Source organism: Chiloscyllium plagiosum, chromosome 16, assembly GCF_004010195.1.
Source record: "Chiloscyllium plagiosum isolate BGI_BamShark_2017 chromosome 16, ASM401019v2, whole genome shotgun sequence".
NCBI classification, from domain to species: domain Eukaryota; kingdom Metazoa; phylum Chordata; class Chondrichthyes; order Orectolobiformes; family Hemiscylliidae; genus Chiloscyllium; species Chiloscyllium plagiosum.
In genome coordinates this window covers 28186574-28200792 of record NC_057725.1, presented here as the reverse complement: position 1 = coordinate 28200792, position 14219 = coordinate 28186574, and the positions used below count along the sequence as shown (strand labels likewise).

The window sequence follows — 14219 nt, the reverse complement described above, 5'->3', positions numbered from 1 at the left end:
TCAAACCAGCAAATAAACAAACAATTGTTGACATTGCGCTGACAAGATACTGAGTGCTCAATTGTTAATTGCATGCATGCTAATCCTAACTGATGAGAATCATAATCAGATCATCACTACACTGTGTTGGCTCCAAATTTTGATAAAAGAATTTAAAAGAAATCAAAGTTGCTTGCATTTTTTTTTCTCCACTCATTCTTCCACAGTAAGATTATTATAAATAGCCATTGCTTGATTCTTGCCTCCCAGAATGCAAATAATTTCTGTTTAGGTAGTTCCTTTAAAATAGTAAAATGTTCTTAAGAACCTCACAGCAGCATAATCAAACAAAATTGAATACTAAGCCACATAAGGAGATATTAAAGACAGGAGGAGGGAGGGAGATTCTAAGTTTCTTGAAGGTGGAGGAAGACAAGTTTGGAAAGGAAGCTCTGAGCTCAGCAGCAAAGTATATATAGTGTGGATAAATGAATCATGTAATGCAAGTGGCCAGAACTGGATGAGTGCAGAGGTCTCTGAAGATAGTCAGAATGGTGGTCACTCTTCACATTCTGCACACTCCCAAACTTAATATTGAAACCATGAATGTACTTGGAAACAGATCAATATATGGAGATCCAAACAGTGCCCAAATCCTTACAAGTTCAACAGTTAAATATACATTAATGGGGCTGTTAATACAACAACTGCATGAATTAGGTTAGATGCAGAGAAATAAAGGGATGCAAATATTAAAAGTACCAGATTATTTTGCTCCTTGGTCAATATTTAAATGCTCGGTTGCAAAACAGATTTAAAATACCACATTTAGCCATTTTCAATTACCAAATCAATTAGATAGTGAAATTTTAAAAGAATTAATAGATGTAGTTATTCAGTAAATGTCTTGAATTCTAGAGCACATTTAAGATGAACTTGCATGCATTAATTTTGCGCACTAGTTGTGTGACACAGCTAAATATTTTGACAGAGTAAGGTAATGTAGTATCTATGAATCTCCAGACTAGCAGCCCAGAAGTCCCACAATACTAAATTAATCATTCGATAACAAACTTTTAAGAGACTTGCCCACTGTTTTCTTCAGGAGAGGACACCTTCTAACCTTTCATGGACTTGCCTAAATGTCTCACTAGTCTAGCACAATTTGAACACCCTCAAGAGATAGACAGTCGAGCAAAATGATAAACACCAGCATTGCTGGAACTCCCATTAACTCAACACATTTATGAATCTTCAGGAGAGCACAGGCAGACAACACCACTGATTGCAGTGAGGCACAGAAGCTATGGAACCTTGTGACTTCTCAAAAAGGTCCTACTCCAAAGTCTTGAGCATCAAGGTTCCATTGGTCCCAAGTGTAATGTCTCGCATCAAACCACATAGAAACAGGAGCAGACTAATTAATGGAAGGTAGGGGTGTCGTGATGACAGTACTGGACTAGAAACCCAGAAGCCTCCTCAGACTAATCCAGCAACAGGAGTTCAAATCAGACTATGGTAGATAGTGAAATTTGAATTCAACGAACAAAAAAGTCGAGAGCAAAAACCTGGTTGAAGTGGTACCAAGTAACCATTCTTGATTCAGGAGCAAATTATTGCAGATGCTGGAATCTGTACTGAAAATAAAAAAAATGCTGGAAATCAGAGTAGATCAGACAGCATCCACGGAGAGCACGCAAGCTGGTTTTGAAATGTTAGCTTGCTTTCTCTCTCCGTAGATTGTTATCACCAGCATTTTTTGTTTTCAACCACTGTCGATTGTTGCTAAAACCCATCTCACATTCTAATGTTATTTGGGAAGGAAATCTGCCATCCTTACCTGGTCTGGCCTACATGTGACCCCTGACCTGCTATTTGGGCAGTTAAGGGATGGATAACAAATGCAGGCCCAGCCATTGATATCTTCATTCCATGGATTTTTTTTTTTAAAAAGGAGGAAGTCCTCTGACTAGTTTGTCGTTTATGACATTATGGCTGGTATTGCAACTTGCAAATTGCACACCACTGCAATTTCCCTTCTCACATGATCAACCACACCCTCCAGCTCATCTCCTCACTTCCTCACCTCCGCCCTTGAACCCTATCCCTCCAACTGCAACAAGGATAGAACCCCCTAGTTCTCACCTTTCACCCCACTACTAATCTCTGGGTGCAGCGCATTATCCTCCATCATATCTGCCACCTACAAATCAGACCCCACTACTAGAGGTATTTTCCTTCCCCACCTCTATCAGCATTCTGCAGAGACCATTTCCTCCATGACTCCCTCTTTAGGTCCACACCCCCAGCCAACCCACCCTCCACTCTTGGACCTTCCCTTGCCATCTCAACAGGTGTAAAACCTGCACCCACACTTCTCCCCCTCACCTCCGTCCAAGGCCCCAAAAAGGATCTTTTCACATCCAGAGATTTTCCCGCACATCCACACACCTCAGCGAGTGCGTTTGTTGCTCTCGATGTGACCTCCTGTACATTGGGGCAGCAGGATGCCAACTTGTGGAGTGGTTCAGGAAACATCTGAGGGACACACCCAACGAGCCCACCACCCTGTGGCCAACCTCTACTCCCCCTCTGCCAAGGGCATACAGGTTCTGGGCCTCCTCCACCTCCAAATCCAAGCCATCCGACAACTGGAGGAAGAACACATCTTCTGCCTTGGGACCCTTCAACTACACATCAACTTCACTAATTTCCAAATCTCCCCTCCCCCACCTTATCCCAGACCCAACCCAGCACTGCCCTTTTGACCTGTCCACCTTCCATTCCATCCTCCCCCTTGACCTCTCACTATTATCCCCAACCTGTATCTAAATATCACCTTCCCAGTTACCTTCCCCCAGCCCCACCACCACCCCGCCACGTTCCTGATGAAGGGCCTATGCCGGAAACTTTAAATCTCAGATTCAAACTTAATAACTGATCTAGCATCATATCATTTGTGCACAAATGTCTTCTAATTTTACACCTAAAAGCTCCAACTTCAAGCATTTACACTACACCCTCAATCCTGGCGAACGCCAATCTATGAAAATAGTTTCTTTGCTCATCTTATCTATTCTCCATAATGCTTTGCTATTGAGATTTTGAGTACAGGAATTCTATCCTACACACTGGTCAATATTTAGCCCTCAAATAACCTAAAAGCAGATTTTCTGATTATATATCTCAGTACAGTTTGAAAACTTTTGCTGTGTGCATGCTGTTATAACTGACAAGATGTGGAATCCAGTTCCAACGCTTCATCTGTTGGAAAGCAACTTGAGATATCCTTTGGTCATTAAAGGTACGGCATAAAAGCAGAACATTCTTGGTTTACCTCCATACCAAGTACACTCAAACACACTGAAGCATGCAAGATGCAATCTCTTTCAACACTTAGCTGTGCAGGTATTGTGTTACTTGTTGACAGGTTTCACTACTGACTCTCTAAACACCTCAGTTGTTTGGCACAATTTCAGCAGAGGGTGGTTAGAAGATGGAAATCTCAACAGCAGACTCTTGTTGAGACAAAAGCTTGCACCTAAGATATACCTTCAACATATTAAAATGACCTAAGGCACTGCACAGTCATGATTATTAAACAACATTTGACACCCAATGACATAAGCAGATATTCGGGGAGGTGAGCAAAGTAAGTGATAGAGTAAGAGTGTGAGATGGAGGCAAGAAGTCAGAATTAGAAAAGACTTATTTACCTTGCAGGGTGGAGAGTCTGCATGTGATTATAAAGACAGGGAGGTGCATAGCTGGAGGGACATTGGAAAGAATGAGAACTTTAGAACACAAGAATTTTAGAATATAGAACAGTGCAGTACAGGCCCTTTGGCCCTTGACGTTGGGCCAATCTGTGAAGTAACCTAAACCCATCCCCCTATACTATCCCACCATCATCCATATGCTTATCCAAGGACTGCTTAAACGTCCCTAATGTGGCAGAGTTAACTACATTGACAGTCAGGGCATTCCACACCCTTATCACCGAATAACAAACCTGCCTCTGACATCTGTCTTAAATCTGTCACTTCTCAATTTGCAGCTATGCTCCCTTGTACAAGTAGATGACATCATCGTTGGAAAAAGACTAATTGTCCACCCCATCTAATCTTCTGATCATCTTGTATGTCTCTATCAAATCCTCTCTTAGCCTTTCTTTCCAATGAGAACAGACCCAAGTCCCTCAGGCTTTCCTCAAAGACCTTCCCTCCAGACCAGGCAACATCCTGGTAAATCTCCTCTGCACCTTTTCCAATGCTTCCACATCCTTCCTGCAATGGGGTAACCAGAACTGCACACAATATTCCAAGGGAGGCTACACAAGCATTTTGTTTGGTTGCAGCATGACGTCACTGCTCCGGAACTCAATCCCTCTACCAATAAAACCTAACATACCGTATGCCTTCTTAACAGTACTATCAATCTGGTTTTGCTTAAATCAGACTTGGCAGTAGGCTAAGTGATGGGCACATTTATGTCGTCATCATGTTTGTTGATTATGGAAGATGAAAAGCTGGCTGGTAATTCATTGAAACAGTCAAGTCGAGAGGTAATTATGACACAGATGAGAGTCTCTGCAGCAAAAGCAGGGGTATTAAGTAACAATGCTGCAAAGATTCAAGTAGACTACCTTTGTGATGGAGAGGATATGGAGTCGGAATTTCAACATAGGGCCAAAAGAGGAGGGTGAGAATAGTCTGGTTCCGCCTTAGCAGGCAATCAGCAGGAAGGCTGATGGAATTGATGGAGGGTTTGAATTATAAGAAAAGCATGGATAGCCTAGGACCTTTTTCGCACTAGAGCATCAGAGGTTGAGAGGTGGCCTTATAGAGGTTTATAAAGTCATGAAGGATATAGATAAGGTTAATGGCAGGCATCTTTTCCCTAGGATGAACATTCCAAGTCGAGGGGCATATTTTTAAGGTTAGAGGAGAGAAACTTTTGAAAAGCTGAGGGACAATTTCTTTTTAAGCAGAAGGTGGTTTGTGTGTGGAATGAACTTGAGGAAGTGGTGGATGTAGGATTAGTTACACCATTTAAAAAGACACTTAGATAAGTACATAAATAGGACAGGTTTTAAAGGAACACGGGTTGGAGCAGGCAGGTTGGAATCATGGTCAGCATGGACTGTTTAGACCAAAGGGTCAGTTTCCATGCTGTATAAGTGTGACTATAATGGCTTGGTAACAGAGTTTATAATAGGGTTTGATGATAATGGCTTTGGTCTTCAAAGATAGGACTTGAAGTTGGTGTGAAATAGCCTCCTCTGTACACAAATTCTTCTGACTTTAGACAGTAAGCTGACATCTGCATACAAAGAGTTAACAAAAGCAAAGATAAAAGTTGAAGGACAAGCATTGTACTTCCTTCTCAAAACAGGAATTACAACTTAACTTCTTTGGAATTAGTTACTCCTTTCCATACATTAATATAAAGTTCTATTGATCAGCATTACTGGCAAACACGCTCGGTCCTGAACTTAAACACTTTGGCACTAAAATTCTAGCCATTTTGTTAATAACTCAAAGATAAAACATTAGCTTAATGTTCTTCAATAAACAGCAGGGAGTTCCTGTTCAAATGCTGGCACAGTGCCTCCACTAAAAGATTTGTTAATGAACCAAATCTTCCTAAAAATAAAATATAGTGTTAAGCAACACATGCTGTTGTTAATGTGAAATAGCAGCTAGCAATTTCAGGACTGGATTTGGCAGGGGGTGGGTGGGGGTGGGGGTGGGGGGGGGGGGGGGGGGTGGACCTCTGTTAATTTCACACAAATGACCTCTCACTTTCAACTTTTCTGATGATTTTAAAAAGGAGCTGCTGAATTTCAACATTAAAAATGGCCACAATAAATTAAATCTCTTGATTAAAAGAGTAAGTTCCCTTTTAAAAATGATGATTCCTAGCCTCGGAAGGATATAGCAAACTGTGCTGTCTCATCTTCTTCAAAAGTAAAAGTTTCTAAAATTTTAAAGAGATAGAATTTAAGGTTCAAATATGTTTCTTTTCCGTAGTGTGTTTTTTTTTTACTTTCAAGTCCAATCTTTCGCTGGTCTCTGATTTGACTCCGATAACCCAATTTTCTTCTTAAATAAGTTTATTTTCTGGTTTATTAAATCTTATTCGTTAAGGAGATACCTTGTTGCCCTTATGATATCAGCTCAATAGGTTATAGGACAAATGATATTCAAAACTATCCAACAACAAAATATGCTTTGTGTCAGCAAGACATGGGCCAATATTCACAATGAATCGAGATGGTCAAGGGTGCAGGAGTTTAGTATAGAACAAAAATGTTCAAACTCAAATTAGAACAAGACTTGGCCATCAATGTGAAAAACAGCAGCTTCACTCAGATCAAAACATTAACTCAATGTAAGGACTATACTCCAAACACTTTGTATATTATCTTGAAGAATACACTGTTTAACAAAAAAAACCTCTACCAAGTGTTGCCTGTTCATTAATTAGACCATATATTTTGGAATGGAGAGCAGCAGCCTGAATGGCTCAATATCCAATTCCTTATTCTGCTGGATTCTTTTTTAAAGAAAACAGGAGGCTGATGTGGGGTGTTCAATCCAGACTGAACCCTCCTCACACACAATTCACCATTCAAGGGTGGGTAGAATACTGAACAATGCGACTTCAAAATGTGATTAATTCAAAACAGAATGTGGAAAGTTGATAAAGATTTCTACAAATGTATCGACAGCTTATTTTTTTTTTAAAAAAGGAAGATTTTTGTGTACTCACGCATGAAAAAAAGCAAATCAAGTCGAGCTTAATCTTAAATCAAATGATCATATCGCAATGCTCCCAGCTGTGCAGGATCAGAACCATGCCTTGCATCTCCAGTTCAGCAGACAGTGACTCGCTGTCATACTATATCAGTGATTTACATGTGAACTCTGAAGAATGTGTCCTGCCCGCTCACTCCCAAAAGCTGGCAAAGGACCAGTTTCCCAACAGCTGCTATTAGACACAGCCCACAAAATGACAAGCATTCATACACAAGACAAAATCTGCAGCCTATTGTGTCATATGTACCATCTTTAGTTTACAATCTTTTTATACTAATCATTAACATTGATTTGAAAATGTTTTCTCTTCCCATCACCACAACCCCACCCCCTCCCCCTCTCCATTTCTCTTAACAGGTTTGCACGTCAGCACAAGGCTGTTGCAAATCACAGATGGGAGGGGATTAGTTTGGTTACAATGCTGACCGTCTTGTGAATTGGATCACCATTCATTTCTAAGTTTACTTCTCTGATCATTCCAGTAAGAGAGACAGGTTTCCAGATCCACTCTGATGGAGCTGTTACTCATTTTGTTTGCACTTCAGTCACAAGCACCTGCTGACCCAGTATTGGGGAAGATAAATCAGAGGACCTCCTTATGGGTCTCTTCTTGAGCTTCTCCAAGGTAGCCATAAACTAGTCCAGGCATCTGGACGTCCAGAAGGGCATCTGGCTGCCAACTGCACTCTCCATTACAGATACCTTGCAACAGATATGCCCACGAACCCCCAGAGAGGGAGCACCCTGTCTACACAATTCTCAAGACCTTCCACAGAAAATAGGCACTGCAGAGGCATTAGAGTGCATTAGTTGCACACAAAAATTTCAATTCAAATATTTTAATTTGAACATTTGATTATCATTCCAGTACCCCTTAAACATCTGTTACCACATAATTTGATTCAATTTGGTTTAATTTGTTTCAACTGATTTTACAGAAATACAACTATTCATCCTCCATGGGAAGTGAATGAGCTCTCTGTAGCTTTCTATATCCAAGTACAATTAACATTCAGGAACAAAAGAATAAGCTTGCATTCGCAAAGCGCATCACAGCTCATGCCATTCATTCAAAGCTCATGCAAATGATTTAATACACAGCAGTTAAAATCAACACAAAATGGAAATGAAGACTAGTTGATCTAGTTTTGTTCTGGCAGGGTTGGTCGAGGGAGGGATTTGAGCCTGAGGACACCAAGACAATATGTTCTTCAAATAGCTTAAATCCAACCTGAGCAGGCTTCAGTTTAACAAGGGCCAAGCTTGGTCATAAAACTGCATGACCAGATTTTTCCTGTCAGGTTTACATAGCTTGGTTGAAGAGTTAAGTTGCTTTACCTCACAATTAACACTTTTCTTAAAAAAAAGTATAATTTGTTAGCTTATTCACCTCAAAATGCACAGAACTGAAACAGGCTCCTTTGCCACTTCTCCTACCACACTGAATCTAACCCAAATCAATAAAATCTTTCATTCCTTTGTTTATCTTAAATTTGTCTAGTTTCCCCTTAATTGTATTTATGCTGTTTGTCTCAACACATATTGTGGAACCGTGTTCCACTTTTCCACCAATCTCTCGCAAAAAGAGACTTCTCCTGATTTCCCTGTCGGGACTTTTTAATCAAAATATTTTCATGATCCTTTGGTTTTGGTTTCAGCACCAAGGGGAAACAATATCTCTATGCACACCCTTTTACAGGGCAACATCAGGTCACTCTTCAGCCTGTTTTCTATTGGCATGGGGGGGGGGGGGGGGGGGGGGTGGAGGATGGAGGAAAGAAGAGAGTGGAGAAGAAACAGAGACTCAACAGGTTCAGGTGTTTATCAATATCTTTGACCTCTCAGGTTTTTTCAGTTCAGGTCTTGAAGTAGTGCTGGGAAAAAATGCTATAGCAAGTGCAAAAACAACAGGGACAGTGACCCACTCCAGGAAGCTATCAAATTAAATCTCTGTACACTGTTCTGCCCCTTGTCACTTAGCTAACTTTTAGTTCCAGCATTCTAATGTGGCTACCACCAGAAATTAAAATGAATATCCAAAATCAAGGTGAAAATCTGATTAACCAGAAACTGGCAATGAATCGTTTTACTATTTGGACCCAATTTCCAATTCAGCATTTTCTACATTTTGACATAAGGAACACAGTAAGACAGGATAGACTACTGCTCTAAATGGTACGTAGGACCAAAGAGCTGGGTGTATATGCACACAAGTTATTAAAAAGGAGGCAGTTAAGAAGAGCACAGTTGAGAAAGCACAGAGTATCCTCTGCTCGGTCTTGAGGTTATTTAGTTCAGATGCCTGGTTTGTGATGTAGAGCGACACCAACTGTGATGGTTCAAATCCCATGACGACTGAGGTTGCCATGAAGACCACATCGCTCAACCTCAACCCTCCCTGAGACATAGTGACCCTCAGGCTAAACTTGCCACCAGTCTTCACTCTAATGAGAGAGCAGCCCTATAGAACTATTACTTTACCTATAATTAATAGGGGCAGAGTATACAAGAGAGGATATGCTGAGCCTATATAGCACACCAATTAAACCTCATCTGGACTATGGTGTAGAATTCTCGGCACCTCACTTGCAGAAGTTATTGAACGTACCAGAAAGAATGCAAAAGATGTTTACAAGAATGGCTTCAGGGATGAGAAACATCAGTTATGAAGTTAGATTTGAGAGGTTGACATAGTCTCCTCTTTGTTTTTATTGAAGAGGAAAAGATTTGATTGAAAATAATGAGGGATCTGAACAGTAAGCAGGGAGAAAACTGTTCCCTCACAAAAGACTAAAAAAAGGGATAGATTAAACTGATTTGAGAAAGTTGTAAATGCAATGAAAAACACTTCTTTCACAAACTAGTTTGGGTCTGGAATGTACTACTTGAAAACATGGTGGAGGCAGAGTTAAATCGCAGCATTCAACAGGGTAAACATGTAGAGTTATGGGGAAAGGCTGGAAAATGGCTTTATATCATGATGCCTGTTCAGAGAATCAGTGCAAACACGAGGACTTGAATGGTGTGCTTTTGGACCATAACAATTCTGAGATTATTTCTCTCAATGTAGCATTGAACATTACAGCACAGGAAGAGGCAATTTGACCCATTATGCTATCCTGCTAGTACAAACTTCCTTGCTCTTTCCTCAAAGCACACTATTCCTTTTCACTTTCAACTGTGTGTCCAATTTCCGCATTGAATCTGTTTTTACTGCGCTTTCAGATACAGGTTTAAAGATAATAATTTCCTGAGTAAAAAGCAAATTTTAAAGCTGTATTACTTGTTTACTATCCACCCTGCTAGTGGAAACAGTTTCTCCCAATCAAAATGTCTTCTCATTTTCTACACCACTATGATAATAGTTGCGGGCGGCACGGTGGCACAGTGGTTAGCACTGCTGCCTCATAGCGCCAGAGACCCGGGTTCAGGTCAGTGAATTGGCCATGCTAAAAATTGCCCGTACTGTTACGTAAGGGGTAAATGTAGGGGTATGGGTGGGTTACGCTTCGGCGGGGCGGTGTGGACTTGTTGGGCCGAAGGGCCTGTTTCCACACTGTAATGTAATCTAATCTAATGTAATCTAAAAATCTAATCTAATCTAGTTTGTGGCAGGATGAGAATCTCTGAAGCTTTTGGTTTTACAAAAATAAAACAGCACATTTTTAAACATCTCTCAATGCACAAGCGTAATTTTAAAATGGTGGCACCAACAAGGTAGCAGCATTCGGGCTCTTGTGTCTGTCTGCTCCAGGCAGCTGCTTACTCCCTACTTGTCTTTTTATTTTCGCCTTCATCTTCCTGTGAGCAGCAGCAATGAAATCATGAAGGAGAACAGCCAAAGTAGAACTCTTGTCAAGGCAGCAGCTTGGCCTGGCAGCGGTGCAGGGACTCCTAGCTGTGCTAGGCCTAGACTTGGCATGCCAGGCATCATTGAAGCAGTGGCTGAAGTGATGGCAGTGTGGTGTGTCTGGAGTGAGAACTGCAGATGTTGCCATAGGCCCAGAGCTTGGTTTGGGGGAGGGTCACGTCTCCTGGTGATCAGTGAGGTAGTGGTGACAGCAGCAGCAGCAGCAGAGGCAGGGACTCCTGATTATGGGGCAATTGTGTGTCCAGCATCAGACCTGGCATTAAGAGCCAAATCGACAAGGTGGGCCCAATCATGAAGAGATGGCATCTGAAGGTCTGGCGCAGGAGATTGAAAGGTGGCAGCACGGCTGTCATTGGTCAGCTGGCTCAGGAGTCATGGTGGAGGCGACAGAACGAAGACAGCCTTTCTTTCAGCTTTATCTTTTTATTCTTAGGATATTCAAATGGTGTTGGATTGTGGTGACAGTTAAAGCTTTTCACTGTATTTCACTGTGTTGTTCATTGCAGAGCACAAGTGTCAATAAATCATTCCTTCATTTTCTTTGAAAAAGATAGGAAACAACTCCAAGTCATGATAAAAGGACAGGAAGAGGGCGGACTCCGTTCATTGGAAGAGAATGTGAAAGAATACATATTGAAAACAAGAACTGGGCAAACCAAGTCCTCAAGGTTTCAGAGCTTTAAAATAGAAATGGAGAAAAGGATCCTCCTCGAATTTTCAACTCCTTCTTCCAAATCTCATGTCTCAGTTCCTGCAAGTATTTCTTAGGTTACAAGATCAATTGTGCCATTGCTAAGTATTAGCATCGACATGTCGCACTGTTAGAATGCTGAATCAAGGTAGCTAGATTGTGGAAAATATCAGTTGATTAATAGTTGCTTATATACATAACTCTACCACAGTAATGAATGTCAATGCATCGCTACTCAGCATAGAGCAAAGAAAGTTGTCCATTTGGAAAGCTTTATACATTATCAATATAGTGTTGAGATCTCAGTGACTCATGGTCCTACATTTCTCAGATTGTTGCTTTCCAAGTAAACTCCTTCAGCACCACTTGACTTAGTTATCTGGTAACAGATGCTTCAAAGTCAGAGATTGTGTTCAAGATCCACGTTAGAGCTCGAGAACTAAAATCAAATCAAGGATGACAAGCCTATGCAGTGCTGTGAGTGTGCTGCTCTGTCAGAGGTGTTACACAATTAGATGAGATGTTAAACCAGATCTAGGTCTGTCTCATTGATCATATAATTCCCAAGAGCAGAGAATTCTTTTAGTGTCCTATCCAGCATTCAGACCTCAACTCTCCTGACAAAAATTTTCTCAGCTGAAGAGAACTGATAAAAACCAAAGCACACAGATTTACTGATGAATCCTTTTCCTTTGCAAACTGGGCAGAACATTTGCTAATTAACTTAACTGATTGTGTGCCAATAGTAAATCATTGGTTGCAAAGCACTTGGGAACAGCTTGAGGACAGGAAAGACAATGAACATATTACTCACCAAGTGAAGTAACATCTGTATAGAGAAAAAGAGAACATTTCAGGTTGATGGCCTTTCTTCAGAACTGGAAGAATTTGAAGACTTCAATAGAATTAGAGTAAGGGACAGTTGCGACAGGGACAAAGGAAGAATAAAATGAAAAATGGGGGGAGATAGAATGTCGGAAGAGTTCATCTTCTGGGTCAAGGGCAATTTTGATGGGGTAGGAAAACAACAAAATAAAACAAAAAAAATGTGCCTTGAGTAGGACATCTACTTAAAGAAAAACTAGGAAAACGGAAATATGTAAACCATAGGAAACAAAAGGAGAATGAAAAGGTTGAATCCAAAAGTTGAGTTCTGAGCCCAGAAAGCTGCAAAATTCCTAATCAAAAGATGCGGTTTGAGTTCTCAAGCACCTGTTGACTTTCACTGGAACACGAGCAGGATTTGTATTACTCAGCATATGGTTTAATTGCTTCTGTGTTAAATATATTACCCAGTCTGCTCTGAAGCTTGTTTTAATAAAAAAGGCCATGTGACTCATTGAACGTGTTCCACTATTCATTAAGTTCACAGTGAATCTTCAACCTCAACTCCACTATCCCATCCTGCCCCTATATTCCTTAAATCCCTTTGTATCCAAAAGTCTTATCAATATCTCAGTCTTAAACATGCTCAAGGATGGAATATTGAATACTGAGGGGGATAATTTTGATGACTCGCATCTCAGTGAAATTCTCAACTCATTCTAAAATGATTTGGCCCTTACTCTGAAATACACCTATTCTGTGACCCATTCTAGATTTTCCAGCCATGGAAAATATTTTTTTGCCATCTATTGGCTGGTTCCCCAAGAGTTGTGCATGTCAGTTAGACCACCAATACACCATGGACTATCAGCTTTGTCTCATCAATCCTGCTTTCCTCTTTTTGGGAATCAGGTTAATGAATCTTCAATCTTTCTTGGGTAAAATCAAAAAATGCTCGGTGTATCAGGCATGGCCTTACCAATGCACTGTATAATCCCGTATCTATTTAATCTTGTTCTTTAACCTAGTTATAGAGACTGCTCAAGAAAGCAGTGATCTATGTTTTACCAAATTAGCTGCTGTTATCATCTCGACTAAAACCAATGTGCCTCAGCACTAGCCAATGATACCTATAGGTGAGCATGTAAAAGGACCAGTTGGAGATAAATTGTTCTGCTTGTAAAAGATCAAATGAACTGCTAATGTAGTTTCCAGCCCCACATAGAGATGGTCCAGTTGGATGAAGTAACAGAAGGCACCAGAGGGTTTAGGTGCTCTCTTTCAAATGAAAGATTCCTGGGAATTTCTCAAAACTGGGAGATACCACAAGCAGGTAAAAACCATCAAGACACTGCTGGATGTTTGGAGCTAGAAACTTCCAAACCACCAACAACCTGAAAAGATTAAAGATCTAGTTTACACCAATCCATGGTTAGCCATTACTCCTGGTAAGCCATTACTCCTATGCTCATTGTTTAAAATCGAGCGCGCCAATATGAGACATTCATTCTTGTTTCCAAATCCCAAGATAGGCAGAAAAGGGAGACTCCCTCTCAAGCCTCAAACTCTTCAAGAGTTTTTGTTCCTCTACTCGGGGCAGCACGGTGGCACAGTGGTTAGCACTGCTGCCTCACAGCACCAGAGACCCGGGTTTAATTCCCACCTCAGGTGACTGACTGTGTGGAGTTTGCACATTCTCCCTGTGTCTACGTGGGTTTCCTCCAGGTGCTCCGGTTTCCTCCCACAGTCCAAAGATGTGCAGGTCAGGTGAATTGGCCGTGCTCAATTGCCCGTAGTCTTAGGTGAAGAGGTAAATGTAGGGGAATGGGTCTGGGTGGGTTGCGCTTCGGCGGGTCGGTGTGGACTTGTTGGGCCGAAGGGCCTGTTTCCACACTATAATCTAATCTAATCTACTCCTGGACTCCTACAGAACCTCAATATTAATGTTCCCACCATTGGGGGCCATGCCTTCAGTTGCAAGGGTCTTGAAGGTCAGGAAATCCCTCCCTTAACCTCTCTGCCTTGTGACCTA

General features: G+C 41.1%; 1 protein-coding gene across 10 annotated transcripts in view; it reads right to left on the bottom strand.

Moving 5' to 3' along the window:
- Nucleotides 1-14219, bottom strand: part of LOC122557714 (liprin-beta-2-like) — a 274073-nt gene that overhangs the window by 176892 nt on the left and 82962 nt on the right. The window contains exon 1 of one of the 10 annotated variants that reach the window (XM_043705611.1): nt 6754-6864. The exons of the other annotated variants lie outside the window; for them this stretch is intronic. The gene's annotated coding sequence lies outside the window, so the exon portion shown is untranslated. Of the gene's footprint in view, nt 1-6753; nt 6865-14219 lie in introns of those variants that run through there. 10 annotated transcript variants of the gene reach the window in all.